Here is a 16,721-nt window from a genome sequence, read left to right as displayed (position 1 = left end):
AGCAGGCATCAATGATTTTCCGGAGAGTGTCCGATCTGCAGTGGCCTCATCAAGATATGATAACGAGTTGCCTCTGGATATAATCCTAAAGAATGGAAACTGGAACGGAAGAAAAAATTTCTTCAAATACTATAACGAAGAAATGAAAAAGACTGGTCCACTTGACGAGACTAAATCGGATTTAGTACAAAATAGTTTCATAGCATTATGATGGCGCCAAAGTTTATATCCGCAGCACTAAGAGTTCTGCGTGTTGAGAGTTCCTTTTTGAGTCGGTGTGCAGCACTACTCATCTTTTGTGTGTTTTCGTTTGTTGTTATCTCATTTAATAGAAGACTGATGTTTATTTTACTATTCAAAATATAATCTAAATAGAGCAGATCAGAGCAGAACTTTTAGCTATAACCATATATACACATTTATACATGTGTAGGTATATATATACTTCCAGAGTCACAGTACGCTTTTCCGCGTCGTCAGAGTCCAAACACATCTCATAGGGGTCAAGCCGACGGCACAGACATGAAATATAAACCGTTTTCCCCCCGAAGGGATGAAAACGAGTTATTTCAGGTCATGCCTAGGCTTGACCCAATAAGTAAGTGCTAGACGACTTACCAAGAGAAGGTACTGAAGAAGATATGCGCCCCGCTCGACCAACGGCCGACGGCCGCCAAGAGTGGGGGTAGGGACGCGAAAAGGGTGAATGCCTGCTACAGGGGTGAGAAACGGGGTTGTAATCTCATAGGGGTCAAGCCTAGGCAAGACCTGAAATAACTCGTTTTCATACTTTCGGGGGAAAACGGTTTATATTTTTTGCTGATCACACGAAACAAATATTTCAAATACAGGTTCAACTTTCCGATTTGTACTGAAATCTATCGAACAAAAATGAATTGGTCACAAAATTATATTGTCAACAAGTCATATGATTTCACATTTTTTACTCTATATTCAACAAAACTAATCAAGTTTGAGATTATGAATATTTGTATAATGCAGTCGTATGTTCGTTTCTGTAAGATTCAAAAGCCATTTAGCATACATTGTTTGACGTTTACGTTAACCATTAAATTCAACACGTGCCGCTCTTGAAAAAGGAATTGTAGAATTTCACTGTATATTATTATCTTCACGGTGTGAATGTGAAAGGTGAACCTATTTTCGACGATGCTGTGGATTTCGGTGTCGCGTTTCCTGAAATTGCATTCCCTTCACTGCCAGACAAGTTTCATTATTGTTTTCCTACACTTGAGTCAGCGGAATACTTGACAAGTATCAAACGATATAAATTGAATTTATGTTTGTCATTTATTACAAGCGGATGTCAGGAAATAAGTTGATTCACAGGAGATAAATAAAGGTTTCAATAATATTTTTTTCAATAGGAAGTCAATATATGTTCAACCATATTATCATATAGTTTACATCTAATAAGATCTAATAAGAATAGGTAATTTTCACAATGAGGAAAGTAGCACTTTTCAAAAACTATTTTCATTGATAATTTGATGAAATGGAGTTCTGTCGAAATGTTTGAACCAACGTAGTTGATATAAAATCGAATATCAAAAAAAAATCGAATACATGTCAATTTGGTTTACGATTAGCTTGTGACATTTGTAAATGATTGGAAGAATAATTAGTCCAATTCACTTTTCTATGGATGGTGACCATAATGCTTTGTTGAAATATTTCATTATCCGTGATTCCATTTTACTCCGTCGCGCGTCGTACAAAATTTTACTCCCTTCAAAAATCTGCTTTTGTCTGCTTCTGTGAACTACTGATGCAGTTGCACGTTGAGGTAGATTTTGAAGTTCTGACGGGTGTGTTTTCGTATAATTCACAGTTTTCGAGCAAATTCTAGTCTATACATGTCCGATTTTTTCCACTTATCCCTTTTGGGTTTTGCGTTGAATAACATGTTCCTAAATTATTATAGTGAATGATGTATGAATTGAAAGGGGTAAATTTTAAGGAGAGATTGATTTTGAGGAAAAAATTATTTTCAAATTGATTGCTTCCTTCCTTTTGTGAATGATTCCCCCATTTTTTGTATAAAGATGAAGAAGTAAAAAGCCAAACTTTTCATTCCCATAAATGATGTAATGATTTTGAATTTTACAAAACTGTTTTTTTGAATTCCGAAAAGCTTTCTATTGCTATAGCTAGCATATTTAATAGCTTCTTCATGATTAATGTATAGCTCATTCCTGATCAATTTTTGATTTTTATCTGAGATGATTTTCTCATTTCAGTTGACTGGAATATGGTTATTAGGTGAATGCTATCTGCTTCATGATCTAAACTTTTTTTGAAAAGCCTTTTCTGATGACGGCATCACAACTGTTCTATGTATCTTGTTCTATGTAACTGATGTGAAAATTTTTTGCCAAAAAAATTATCCTATCAAATTTGTCTATTTCTAGTCATGTGTGTCGAAATAACCAATGAAACCATCATTACACTGAAAATTTTTTGTCAAAAAAATTATCCTATCAAATTTGTCTATTTCTAGTCATGTGTGTCGAAATAACCAATGAAACCATCATTACACTGATAACTACCCATGGATAGTTTTCACGGGTAGTTATCACTTATGTCATGACATTGCTAAGCAACCAACACAATAAAGTTGTTTGACATTTCAGTAATTCAATTTATTTCGAAAATGTCACTTCCTCGCTTTGGTGTTCAAAATGATGCGCGAGGCAAATACAGCAAGATCAACGGAATATCATTATACGAATTGTTCTTTTAATAACTGTGTGTTCAATAAATAATTTTGTTCGAATTGCAAAAAATTTTCTCACCGAATATCCCTCGAACATTGATAAATAACTCATAATTTTATCACAACTTCCTCAAGCACGTTATTTTAGGTAACATCCCTCCGCCTTCGGCGTCGGGATGTTACCAAATAACGTGCTTTCGAAAACTGTGATAAAATTATTTCGTTAGTTATCAATGTCCTTGGGATATTATAGCTGATAACTACTCATGGATAGTTTTCACGGGTAGTTATCACTTATGTCATGACATTGCTAAGCAACCAACACAATAAAGTTGTTTGACATTTCAGTAATTCAATTTATTTCGAAAATGTCACTTCCTCGCTTTGGTGTTCAAAATGATGCGGCAATTGACAAAATCATTGAAGAAAATACACCAAAAAATACTGTCAATAGTAAAAAATACACTTGGAAAATATTTATGGAGTTTTGTGACGCCAGAAAATATGAATTGGATGGAAATCGTACTCTCGAAGAGCTTGCATTAATACTCAAGGATTGGGCGATTAATATGAGAAAAAAGGTTAGCACAGAGTTTAAGGAGGCTACTGTTGAAACCGTATGGAATATAACAAGCAAATTATTACAAGAAAAGTATTACAAGGAGTATAATATCATGCTAGACCCCTTTAAAAGTGTTGCATTCAAACAAGCGCGGAATGCACGCGACGCAGCACGAAGAAATTTACAAACAGATCCCACTAAACGCAAAACAAGCTCAGTACCATTAACTTCAAATGAAATGAGTAAAATTATAAACTTTTGGGATGAAAATACCCCTATAGGACACCTACGCAAATTTTATCACATAGCAGCGGTGGAATTGGCTTGGAGAGGTGGTGAAGGTGCTGCTTGCTTAGTTGATTATTTTCATATCGAAAAGGACAACAATGGCACAAAGGATGGAATAATCAATAGTATGCGTGGAAACACCTATGCAGTAACCGAGGCAAATACAGCAAGATAAACGGAATATCATTATACGAATTGTTCTTTTAATAACTGTGTGTTCAATAAATAATTTTGTTCGAATTGCAAAAAATTTTCTCACCGAATATCCCTCGAACATTGATAAATAACTCATAATTTTATCACAACTTCCTCAAGCACTTTATTTTAGGTAACATCCCTCCGCCTTCGGCGTCGGGATGTTACCAAATAACGTGCTTTCGAAAACTGTGATAAATGTCCTTGGGATATTATAGCTGATAATGGACTTGAAGAATCCATGAGCATTGTACAGTCTGTAAAAATCTTATAATTCATTATAGTTCTTCAAAGGGGAAAATAATTGGATTGAGGAAACACTTTCCTATCTAATAATGAGATTTGATTATTCAAACTTGTTATGTTTGGGTATAAATTCCAATTTAGTGATTTGGATTGAAAAATTATCCAGAAGCTCAGTAGTTTAAAATCATTTTTGACACAGTCTGGATAAGATAATCTTGTAACTCTTTCTTTGAGAGCTGAAACTAAAATATTTTTCATTCTCAAATGATGATGCAAAAAGTAACTGATAAATTTTTTATCACATATACCCTCACAGACAAAAATATTGCATATTGTATTTCACGCTTCGATTTCATGTTCATTTCTATTTGTCTCAATCTTCATGCAGTTTTCATTACTAAATGATTCATGCTGAAGTATTCAACGTATATTAATTGCCAAAAATCTAGATATTGAAACTCTATAACACACTTGTAGAAGAGGTAATGAAATATTTGTTTGAAGGTGATTGACAATGTTTCATGATGAATTCCACTAGTTCGGACTTCCATCGTCTACTATATAAAATAATTTGAAATCCCTGAAACAACTAAAAAAGAAGAATTGAAAATGAATAGCTGAAAATAACAATTATATCAACCAAAATAAACCTGAAATAAAATAATAATGAAATAAAATACAAGTAAAAATAGAACAATTTAATAAATAAAAAAATAAAGGGAAGAAAATAAAAATAAAAAGTGGAGAGATTCCAAGTCACGTTAGTTCACGACGTTTCGATTGTTAGTGATGACCAGTCATCACCCGAAGACGATTGTAGATACTAACAATCGAAACGTCGTGAACTAACGTGACTTGGAATCTCTCCACTTTTTATTTTTATTTTCTTCCCTTTATTTTTTTATTTATTAAATTGTTCTATTTTTACTTGTATTTTATTTCACTATTATTTTATTTTAGGTTTATTTTGGTTAATATAATTGTTATTTTCAGCTATACATTTTCAATTCTTCTTTTTTAGTTGTTTCAGGGATTTCAAATCCTTTTATACAGTAGACAATGGAAGTCCGAACTAGCGAAATTCACCAGGTAATGAAATAGACTACTTTTGGTAATAATATTTGATCAGAGCCAGCAACAATGACAACAAAATGAAAATTCTCCGAGGCGACCTGATAACAGTTCATTACTTAGTGTTTCCTCTCCTAGCTCTAACGATAGCCTGCATCCTCCTGAGCATACTCCGCAAAAGGTCATTCATGATTTCTTGTGGAATTCGATTCCAGTCTTTCTATGCAGCATTTCTTAATTCTGCAATTGAGTTCGTGTTCGTTTATGTTTTTTAGGATACCCCAAATATGTTCAATTGGATTTGTACGAGAACTGTTTGGTGGTCACTCCAGTCTCAAGTCCAACAACTAAAAGATAGGGGTGCCTGTTAGCACCCCTATCGTGCATTAGCATGAAATTGTTGTTATCAATGAAGCCGCCGTAAAGTAAAACATGCTCTTCAAAGATGTTGCATATGTACCAATCAGCATTCATTCGTAAATTCACCGCTATAAGCTCGGTGCCACTGTCCCAACTGATGCCACCCCACAATATAATGGAACCACCACCAAAGCTCACGTCATGTACGTCCATCCAGTTTGCATAACTGTATTCCTGTTTCATCTGTGAAAAGAATTTTTCCCCACTGATGTTCATTCCAGTTGACATGGGCTATGGCAAATTGAAGCCGTCAAGAATTGTGACGTGGGAAAATCCTAGAAACTCTGGCAGGGTGTTTTAGATTCAAATCAACTTCTTTGAGTCTTCTTATTACTGTTTTGATACTCATGTCAACTTGTCTTGTGCTCAGTAAATGATTATTGAGATTCGGATGAAAGCGTGCGATTTCGCAAAGATTGAATTCTCAAAATATTGGTCATCTCTTGGCGTTGTACATCTCTAATTTCCAAAACCAGGCCGCCTTTTATACTCACCATTCTCCTTGTATCGCTTCATGATACGAGAAACAGTCGATCGATGGATATGCAATCTCCGCGCATCAACTTCTTGTCTGTATCCCTCATTGACTAAAGTAACAATTTTAACATAAACGAATTCGGTCAAATGCGTCATCCCACTAAGAAAACTATAGAATCAAGACATAAATCAATCAGAATGTCATTTTGACATCAATTGGAGCCCATGGAAAAAATTAACATGATAAAAATTCTTGAAATGAAATATGCAAAATTTTTGTTCGAGAGTGTAGATATTTTATACCACATGGTTTCCACCCTCCTGTCAGGAAAAGGTAAAGATTCATCCACCTCTTCATCACACGTGATATATAGGTAAGGACTGTAATAATTAATGAAACTGGGAGTGTTATCAATTGGATTTTCAGGAAGAGCTGAAAATATGTCATCAACATATCGTTTATTTTGAAATTTTGACCAATATGAAGCCATGGGAGTTACAGAAATCTGTTTATAATGTTGAATTCAGAAAATTTGACTCATAAATGAATTTAACTAAACGGAATTTTTTTTTTGTCTAAAGGTGTATATTACCTTCACTTGAATCATACTCAATGCTTTGAACTATTGATTTCAATAAGGGATTTGTGAATAAAGAAATAGCATTGAAACTTATAATTTTATATTGATCGGGTGAATGAAACGAATCTTCAAAATGAAAGTCCTTTTCAATATTACAGAAAATTGTCAAAATATCAGTCAAAAAATGTGCAATTGGTCTATTATGAGAAAAAATTGAAAAAATAATCGATCTCATTGATAAAGATGGTTTATAATTTTTGGGCAAAGCATAAAATTTTGGGAGTGATGGCATTATAGATTTTACTTTGTTTGCCAATCTTGTCATTTTCTTTTTGTTGTGCACTAATCATAGAAATCAATTTGTTGGCTTTTTGTACAATATGCAAACAGGGTTATTCAGATTTTCTTGACATTGTATCCAATTGATCCTGCTTATACATTCCAGGATTTTGTTTGTGAAAAAATTAATATCGATAGAGAAAATGATTAGTTGGATCTTTATGCAAATAATATCTGTTAGATTGATATTGATTGATTTCAATTTATGAAATAGATGATTATTATTGAATATTCGAAATTCACCTACCCGGTGACTGAATACGTCGAATGTAAGACGAAATATGGATCGAGATCGAAAACTATGAAAGTACTCAAACAAACCCAAATATATTTAAAAAACGTTAAATACAATTGACTTATCAATCATGTATCAATGACAGTTACTTGACAACTTCTTATAGAGAATACAATGTGTATAAAAAAAAATTACCAAATTCAGAAAATGAACTATCTGCGACATACTCCCACCTTGAGTTGAGGAACCTTGTTCACCAACAACTCAAATTGCTACGAAGAAAATATTTGAACTGGTTCAACTTTTCTACCATATCTATTAGTTATCGGAAGTGGTTCAGAATTTTCGAAACACCCGTTGTCATTTTCATGTGTTTCTTCAGTTTCTTCACTTTCGGTCTCTCTTGTAGAAACTGCTTGGTCAGATATTTGAGTTGAGTCCAAATCATCAGCACAATTCATATCTAAAGGATATACTCGTTGTAGAGCCCTGAGTATTATTCCCTTAGTTGTCTTCAGTTTGACCAGACGTGTTTTATTATCCCTCCCAGGTATCAGCTATTGAACATACGCCCAAAGGCCATTTCATCCTTTCGGTATTGTCGGTTCCTATCAGAACGACTTCACCAATTTCGATTTCTCTCTGTTTTCGTTTTTCCGATGACAATTTCAGCTGACCGAGATATTCATTTCTAAATCTTCTACGAAGATCATCTTTCAGCTTCATCGAATCCTTCTCTCCAGTTCGAATGTAGAGTGGACCGGCTAAATCTACACCGATGACTTCAAAAATTTTGGCTTCTCGCACACGATTTTCTGGAAGTGCTATAGGTGGAACCTCAATACGTCTGGAGTTGAATCTACGACATTTCGGGCACGTTGAAATGACAGATTTCTCTGATTTTCTTAATCTGATTATCAAAAATCTCTCGCGCAGAAGACTCAATAATCCCTGAACTCCGACATGCAATGAATTCAAGTGAGTTTCGTAGATTAGTTTACTCACAACAGGATGCTCAGGAGGCAGAATGATAGGAAAACGTAAATCAGGAAAATCAGTTCTTTCGGAAACCTTGCTTCTAATTCTCAAAATAACATCATCATCAGTGAAGGAACAGAAACTCTTCAACTGAGAATCGTCAAGTCCATTGAAAGGTTCATATTGCACAAATCTCATTGTACATTTTTTAGCAGACTGCACTTCCTCGAAGGATAATTCTTCATCAGAATTCTTCTGATTTTTGAAACGGCAATTGACAATAAATCTTCGAATCCAACCAAGTATTCGGATGATTTTACTATATTTCGAAATTCTCTCATGATACAGGAAAAACCAATTGGCGTTGAAATATTATTCAAAATCACACCTCTACTTTTCTCTGATTGAATCATTTCCTTACCTCGAGTGTAGAGCTGATTCGGTTAGTACTTCGCAGATTTTCTCAACCATTCAGGTCCCTCCTACCATTTTGATTGAATCAATTGTCGTGGAGAACAACTACGAAATGGAAGATCGGCGGGATTGATATCTCCTGGAACGTGAAACCAGGCATTTGGATTAGTTAAGCTTCGAATTTCCTTCATTCGATTCCAAACGAAGGGTTTCCAATTCTCTTCATCTTCGATCCAAGCTAAGACAGTACTCCAATCAGAACAATAATAAACCAAGGTACTGGAATCGATGCTGTCGGTAAAAGTTCTAGATAATCTTGCTTTCATGGTAGCTGCTCGTAATTCCAATCTGGGAATGGTCATTCGTTCAACTGGACTTCCATTACAGAAAATATACAGACTACAGTGATTCTTTCCTTTCATGAAATCAAATAACCATCTGGGTACTTTTAGGTCGAAAAGAATTGGAATGTCTTCGAACCATTTTAAAAAACCTTCTTTGATGTATTTTTGTACCTCAGTATCTCATCCTGTTTTCAATTCACATGTCTTCAGCAATAATATATTAGGATAGAGAGAAACTGGGCATGAACATCCAATGGGATCGAATACTCTTTGAGCTATCGACAAAATAACCCGTTTTGTTATCATTCCAGTATGAATATCTTGAAACCATTGTGATGTCAACTGCAATGTATCAGAGTTTATATTCCAAAAAAGTCCCAAAACCGAAGAAAAACTGTTGTCATCAGCTGAAAAACCATCGAAGCCAGAATGCTCTCACCCTCTCAGATCAAATATGGCATCAGCAAAGAGCCTTGTGGAAACTTCAATGAAATTCTGGATTTCTTCTCTAGTGCCTAAGCTGACAACGCAATTATCTACATAAAAACCCTCTAGTAACTGAGTTATCATGTCATTATTTTCGGAATTTTCGAGGCAACTTCTCAAATGGTATTCGATTACAGGTCCTAACAGGAAACCCCGAATAAAACCCTTGTATGTCGATATGTTTTCAGAAATCCTGTATCATCTAGCCAAAGGAAACGCAAAAAATCTTTCTTTGGGATTCGAGCTTATCTGCAGAAAAGCTTTCTTCAGTCCAAATCGTGAAAAACGAAATCTTATCAACAGAGACGGTATTAATTCAACAAGATTAATACCCTTTTCTAGGCATTGGTTCAAGGATGGCTGATTTTTCTGTCGAGAAGAGGCATCAAAAACAGGTCGGATTTTTCTAGTCGCGCTATTTTCTTTTACTACGTGGCGATGTGGTAGATAATGCCCTTCTTCGAGTAAGTCCGACAGAGGGTACCTATTCAGTGATACTCTCGGTTTGCCATTCTATGAAAATCTGGGCATATTGATCACGTAAACCATCTGAATCGAGTTTCTTCAGCAAAGATTTTAATCGTCTTCTGGCTGTTTCATAATTACTCGGTAAAGGAGGATGATCTTCGAGCCAAGACAGACAAACTTCGTATCTGCCATCTTCGTGCCTAATAACGTTTTTCAAGAATTAAGACATGACAAATTCTTCGATTTCTTTCTGTGTCCTCTTTTCTGACGGATCAGAAATCCCAAGCACATCCAATGAACATAAGTCAGCAATCGATTCGTATTTGGAAAACATGGACATATCGATGGTTTCGGAGTTTATTCATGGTTTTTTTCGAGTTTTCCCGTCAGGGTCCAACCTGATACAGTTTCAATTGCTACTATACCGCATTTCAACTCATATCGGTAACCAGTGAATAACTTTCCAGCTATATCAGCACCAATTAAAATATCGTTTGGCCCTTCTCTGACATCAGTGATTTCGATGCCAACAGACTGCAATTTATGTATCCAAGGACCTTCACGAATATAGTTCACATTACTGCATATGATTATTTGATCAAGGGCTTCAAAATTGCAAGCATATTTATTCTTCAAGTCACTCAATTTTATGCGATAACAATTATGTTTGACAACATTCATTCTCAAGCCACCGAAAAGGGCGTGAAATTTCTTCTTGCCGCAAGCAGTTGTATCCTATCTCTTCAGCTGCAGATTTCGTGATGTAAGATTTTTGAGAACTGGTATCAAAAATTATTCGAGCTGTTCTGGATTTGTCGAATTCATTCAAATTGACGACTATGTCTGTAGAAAAACTTTGGAATATGAACTGTTTGATAGACTGTACTCATAACACTTGCTTTTGAGTCTGAATCTTCGGACTTGAGAAACATAATGGAATGATGTTGACCACCGCAAAGAATGCAAGTTTTGGATACATGACATTTTTTGGAAATATATCCATAATTCAAGCAGATATAAGAGCAGGCTTTTCCAAAAAATGTCCATTTTTTTGCTTCGGTGCAGAGTTCGCTTGGATGATTTCCACTACAGAAATTACATTTTTTGTGTAGTTTGTAATTTGTCAATCCAGTTGCGATTGGTGAAGAAGAATGATGTTTTCGGGAATCATGTTTCTTCTTGAATTTACCTTGGATGCCGAATCCAGAGGTAGCTAAGGTAATTCTTTCCTCATTCTCGACTTCTTTCCTGAGAAAATTCATCAACTTGTCTAGGCGATCTTTGAGTGTAGAGTCACTGTTGTAAAGACTGCTTCGTTGCCATACTCGTATAAAATCTTCCGGGGGACAAGACTCCACTAAAGGATATAATATGGCTGCACAAGTATCTGAAGTTACATCGAGGGTCTCCAAAGCACGCAATTGGGATTCCATTTCATCATAAAGAATGCTAAGGTTATTTTGAGTCGACAAATTGTTCAGTATCTATTTCAAAAACTCATGCACATATAATTCTACAAGAAGATCTTTCCTCCCAAATCTTTTTTTCAAACTTTCAATTACTTTTGGGTAATTTTCTGCACTGGGAGGGTAACTATCTATGAGTTGACGAGCTTTTGAATTAGGTATCGATGCTTGGATCAGATACTGAAATTTGTCATCTGGTGCAATGTCTTCATCATCATGCACCCTCTGAAAGTGACTCCAAAATAGAAGACATTCTTTGATCTCACCACCAAACTTCATAAATTCAATTTTCGGTAGTTTGAGTTTTTTCTTCGTTTCACTAGAGCATTGAGAAAGAGAGTCAGCAATGATGTTTTTGTTTGAAAGATTTTCAGCTAGAAGTTTGACTTAAAAATACTTGACAGAGTATTCATCAGCCGTTGATATTTCTTTGTTCATTGCATCTTCGTTTTCTAATGGAGAATCCACCATTTCTCAATACAAATCCATCAGGCCCTGGATTTTCTGCTCCAGAATAATAATTTTGCTGAGTATGGCAGTGTTTTCTTGACCAAACAAGTTCAGGATATCGTTGAAAACCTGGTCGAATGTTCTTCGCTGCACTGCTAATATCTTCACTACCTTCTCCATAGTCGGTGTCCTGTCACGGTCGCCAAATGTTAAATATTCGAAATTCACCTACCTGGTGACTGAATACGTCGAATGTAGGACGAAATATGGATCGAAAACAAACCCAAATATATTCAAAAAACGTTCAATACAATTGCCTTATCAATCATATATCAATGACAGTTACTTGACAACTTCTTAGAGAGAATACAATGTGTATAAAAAAAGTTTACTAAATTCAGAAAATGAACTATCTGCGACAATTATATCATATCATCTGTCTACGTTTACATTCAACAAAATATAAAAATCAATAATTAAAAGATTATAATTTTCTTAATTCATTTTTTGTAGTTCGTGCTTCTCCATATTGATACAAAAACATTTGGGAATCTGTACATCTTTATATACATAGAATTACTTTTCTGAAATTGATTGCTTCCTCTCTCTCTCTTTAGAAATTCCCACATGTTTTCGTATCAAGATGGAGAAGTAGAAAACCAATATCTTTCTTTCCCAAGAAAGTTCTTTCGTTGTGTGAAGATGTTAATTGATAGAAATGAAAAATTTTTCAATTTTTAGTTTTGTATTTCAATAAAGGGATTTTGAAAGTTATTATTTTAATTTTTGTTATTTGATCAAAAGATGAAATGTTATTATGAATTTTGCTCAAATTTCTTATTTTTGATACTGTGTTCATAGAAATCCGAATTTCTTTCATGTGAATCATTTCAAGAAATAATCTTTCATTTTGTTATCCTCCATATAGAATTTGGGTATTGTTATAGTCCATAACGTGACCCTCCCAAATTACATGCTTTGCCAAATCTCAATATCTTTCAGTCAGTCTGCAGTCACTTCTATGTAAGGTAAGTCGTGACGAGAGGTTACGAGACATCTCACGTATGTAACCCTAATCAATGGATGTGCATGAAATACTGTATATCAAATTATAAACAGTACAGATGTACATAAAAATCTTTACATCACTGTGTACACCCGCGACTAAACAATTCACTTCAGAAAATAAATTGGTGCATTTTTCGAAGTATTTTAAATCATTTTGTCTACCATTAACAAATAAACGCACAATCGAATAGTTATTTATTTGATAGTTCGTACTGGAACCTCTGGTGCGAAACCACTGAAACTACTGAAAACACTTCCCCAACACCAGAACCGAAATTACGGTCTGTCGACGCGCGTTTCGCTAATTACATTATGATCATGAGATCATAATTACATTATGATCATTAGATCATAATGATCTTCTGAGTTATTCATTTGTTCATTTTTGACTTTGCGTTACTATTAACAAACCGTCGTTCCACATATGAGGAAAAAGTGTAGGGTGTGTCCCAGCTCGTCACCCCCCTAATCTGCGAACTCGTGAAAGAATTGAAAATCGCTCAGAATCGTCGATTTTTATTTCGAAAGGAAACACTTCCACCAACTACATCATCATTGTGTTGTCAACCCCCTTATCAACAGGACCCCTTACTTCAGAATTTACAATGGAACTACTATACTTGTGATATCATTTTGAAGGGAATTAAATTCCAAATACATCGTTATACTGAAATTGAGGATCGATCAAGTGTTGTTGAAGTTTCAATGAAAACTAAGTTCCATCAAAATATTTTTATTTTTTATCATTGTGAGGAAGGTTCATTGTGGGTACGCCACTGTATTGGAAAATAATATGCTTCCAGGAATAATAAATTATACGTTTTCGTGAAAAAAATTGTCGCCATATGTTTTTATATGCGCATGTCTTTGTTTAAGCCTAAGTATATTGATGTATTCTATTGACTTCGTTCAACAATTTGAAAACTTTCAAAAATGGTTTATACTATAGAACAGAGTATCCATTGTAGCTGCGTATTTTGAAAATGGACGATGTGTTAGAGCTACGGCACGAATTTCCAATGGAATTCATCCAGAAAAAAACACATTATATCAGTATGTGATTCAAATGATTAATGAGTTGATGGAATCGGAATGAGTGCTGAATAAAAAACATGAACGAGAGAAGCCTTTGAGAAATGAAGGGGTCGCTGTTGCAGTTGTAGGACATGCAATGACGGACAACATCCAATCTTCTAGAAAATTTGAGACTATTTGTGGAGTTTCTGAAAGTGGTACATCGAAGTCTAAAATGGCAAAATTCAATCCTTATGTAATGCAGAACGAACAAGAATTAAATAAAAATTATTCTGACAGCTGAAGTTTACTTGAATGAAAAGTCATTTTATTGATTAGTTATTATAATTATCTCTACAATCTGTGCTTTTCTGGGAGACCATATCGTAGGTCCATATTTTATTGTTGGTAACCTCAACGAACAAACGTATCTCGAACTTCTTAATACAACTGTGAACCCCAGAATCATTAAGTTACTTAAAGACGATGGATGATAGTCTACTAGAAGGTCAGCTCAATTTTCAACAAGATAGAATCCAAAGTTAATATTACACAGCCAATCTACGCAGGACAATTGTTGTGAAGTATCGTGCAGGGACTTCAGAAATGTTGAAAAATGTGCGAAGACATTTCGAAAATCGCTTTAACTTCTGTATGGCACTGAATGATTCACATTTTGAACCTTCCATATGATGGATTACATTTTGGGTGAATATCTTGATAAAACTTAGTTTTCATTAAAACTTCAACAACACTATATCGATCCTCAATTTCAGTAAACTGATGTATTTGGAATTGAAGTTCCTTCAAAATGATGTATCAATAGTATAGTAGTTCCATTGAAAATTCTGAAGTAGGGAGTGAAGTAGTGAAGTAGGGAGATGAGGGGGTCGACAATACAATGATGATGTATTTGGTGAAAGTATTCCCCTTGAAATAAAAATAGACGGGTCTGAGGGATTTTCAATTTTTCTCACGAGTTCGCAAATTAGGGGCCAGATATTCTATCGCCAATCCATCAATAAACCGGCCCTTCTTCGAATGGATAGAAGCTGAAATAATAAAATATGGAATGAGACAGCACCAACGTGAAATTATCATGAGCAATAGTTTGTTCGAATGTCATTGACAATATTTATTGGTAAATGTTTTGTATTTGCATTATTTCAAAAGGTGTTGGATCTGAAAATTGTGGGAGAATCGATAAAAAATTATTGAAATATTGGAATTCATTCCATTTCAATTATTTTTATGTCATTTTTTCTATTCAAAAAAGACTGACATGTTGGTGTTACCAAAACGCGTCTAGAAATTAAAATATTTGTGATAGTTGTGTATTCATTATGATAGATATATGTATTCTATTGACTAATATTTCATCAGTAACAAAATTAATTTTATTTCAATCATTTTCACTTCATTTACAACTCTCATTCAAAAATTGTTACTTTGTCATTGTGTGAGATCTTTCGAAAGCTTATAAAATCCCAATTCATACATCGATAGTGTAATTCAGTTTTACAATTCTAATATCATTTCTAATGACCCCAGAAAAAAATAATGTATTTATTCATCATTTATGAATCCCACAGAAAAAGCACTACTCAAAAATTATGATAGAAAATAGTCTGATAATATTTTCATTGAAAATAAACTTCAATCAGTGGTGTTCTGGATAGTGAATCAATATCACAATTACCTAAATTCATGTCAATTTCATTCGAAGAAATCGTGAGCCCTTTTTACTGGGATGAAATTGGCAAAGTTTTCGAAATACATTTTCATTTCGTGTTCAAATCAGCTGGGTTTGCTTTTAGTGGTATGTGTAAATGAGCCCCATAGAGAAAAAATGTATATTTTGTTTATTTCAGTATTGACAGAGACTAATTGACTATATTTTTACAATTGGTATATTGTTCGCGTTTCATATTGATGAAATGAGATCATTATTCTCTGTCAATTATCCATGTAGAAAATAAATATTTGTTGTGCCAAGCTATGGAAATATTTCTCTAGAATACTTCGAAAACTACAAACTCATCTGTTAAAGTATTTGTAGGTGATCACACTTGAATTTAGTAATACCTCATATAATGTACAAGTTTTTCAAGTTAAAATAATTGATTTGTGAATAGAATGGTAAATATTCCAAAGTGTACAAAGTATACAACTCAGATGTTGGTAGTGTCAATAAAAATAAATTTTTGTTTCCAAAGCCTTTTATGAAAAAATCATTCATGAATTTGCATTTAATGAGCTGAACATTCCCACTAATGTACTTTCATGATTTTAGTTTCGATTTTTGCGTAATATCAAAAATATTGGAAATAATATATGAAAATGTAACTATTGAATACAATTGTGCCAAAATGGAATCTTTATTTGTTTTCTATTGTATATAATACCACACAACTCATTGGATGGATGAATAGTAAAAATTGTTGATCATATACTACTTAGAGACATTCTGTTTGGAAATTGTTGGTATATAATGAAAATCAAACATTAAAAATGTTTTTCAATGTATTATAATGGAAAATAAAAAATATGTTGTCAGATGCTTGAATTATTGCATTTCCTTTTCCTAATCATTGATTTATTCGATTTATGACGGAAAAAATGAGTTTGTTGAGGAGTTATTGATATTTCTCGAAGTTGAAAGTTTTTGCTGACACTTAGACAAGCTATAATTGACTACTTGAATGGTCTGGCTATTTTTCCTCGAATCTAATGAAACCCACATATTCATCATGATGAACCATATAAAATGAGTTTCTTTTGGTTGTTCTGTTACGTAGGTGTGTGTGACTTCAAATCTAAATATTGTTTTCAAATACAAACAACTTTTGTGAATGAACTCTTCTGATAATGTCGGAAATAAG

General features: G+C 34.0%; 1 long non-coding RNA gene across 1 annotated transcript; it reads left to right on the top strand.

The window, feature by feature from the left end:
• The first annotated feature begins 4,824 nt into the window (after positions 1 to 4,824).
• LOC111504394 (uncharacterized) lies at positions 4,825 to 10,158 on the top strand. Its single transcript, XR_002722001.2, has 2 exons — positions 4,825 to 6,370; positions 6,424 to 10,158. It is a non-coding gene; the product is annotated as an uncharacterized lncRNA (long non-coding RNA).
• The last annotated feature ends 6,563 nt before the right edge of the window (positions 10,159 to 16,721 follow it).

This window comes from Leptinotarsa decemlineata, unplaced genomic scaffold (genome assembly GCF_025532065.1).
Source record: "Leptinotarsa decemlineata unplaced genomic scaffold, Ldec_3_MD MMD2_P_RNA_scaffold_2, whole genome shotgun sequence".
Classification (NCBI taxonomy): Eukaryota; Metazoa; Arthropoda; class Insecta; order Coleoptera; family Chrysomelidae; genus Leptinotarsa; species Leptinotarsa decemlineata.
This window is presented reverse-complemented; position numbering and strand designations above follow the sequence as displayed.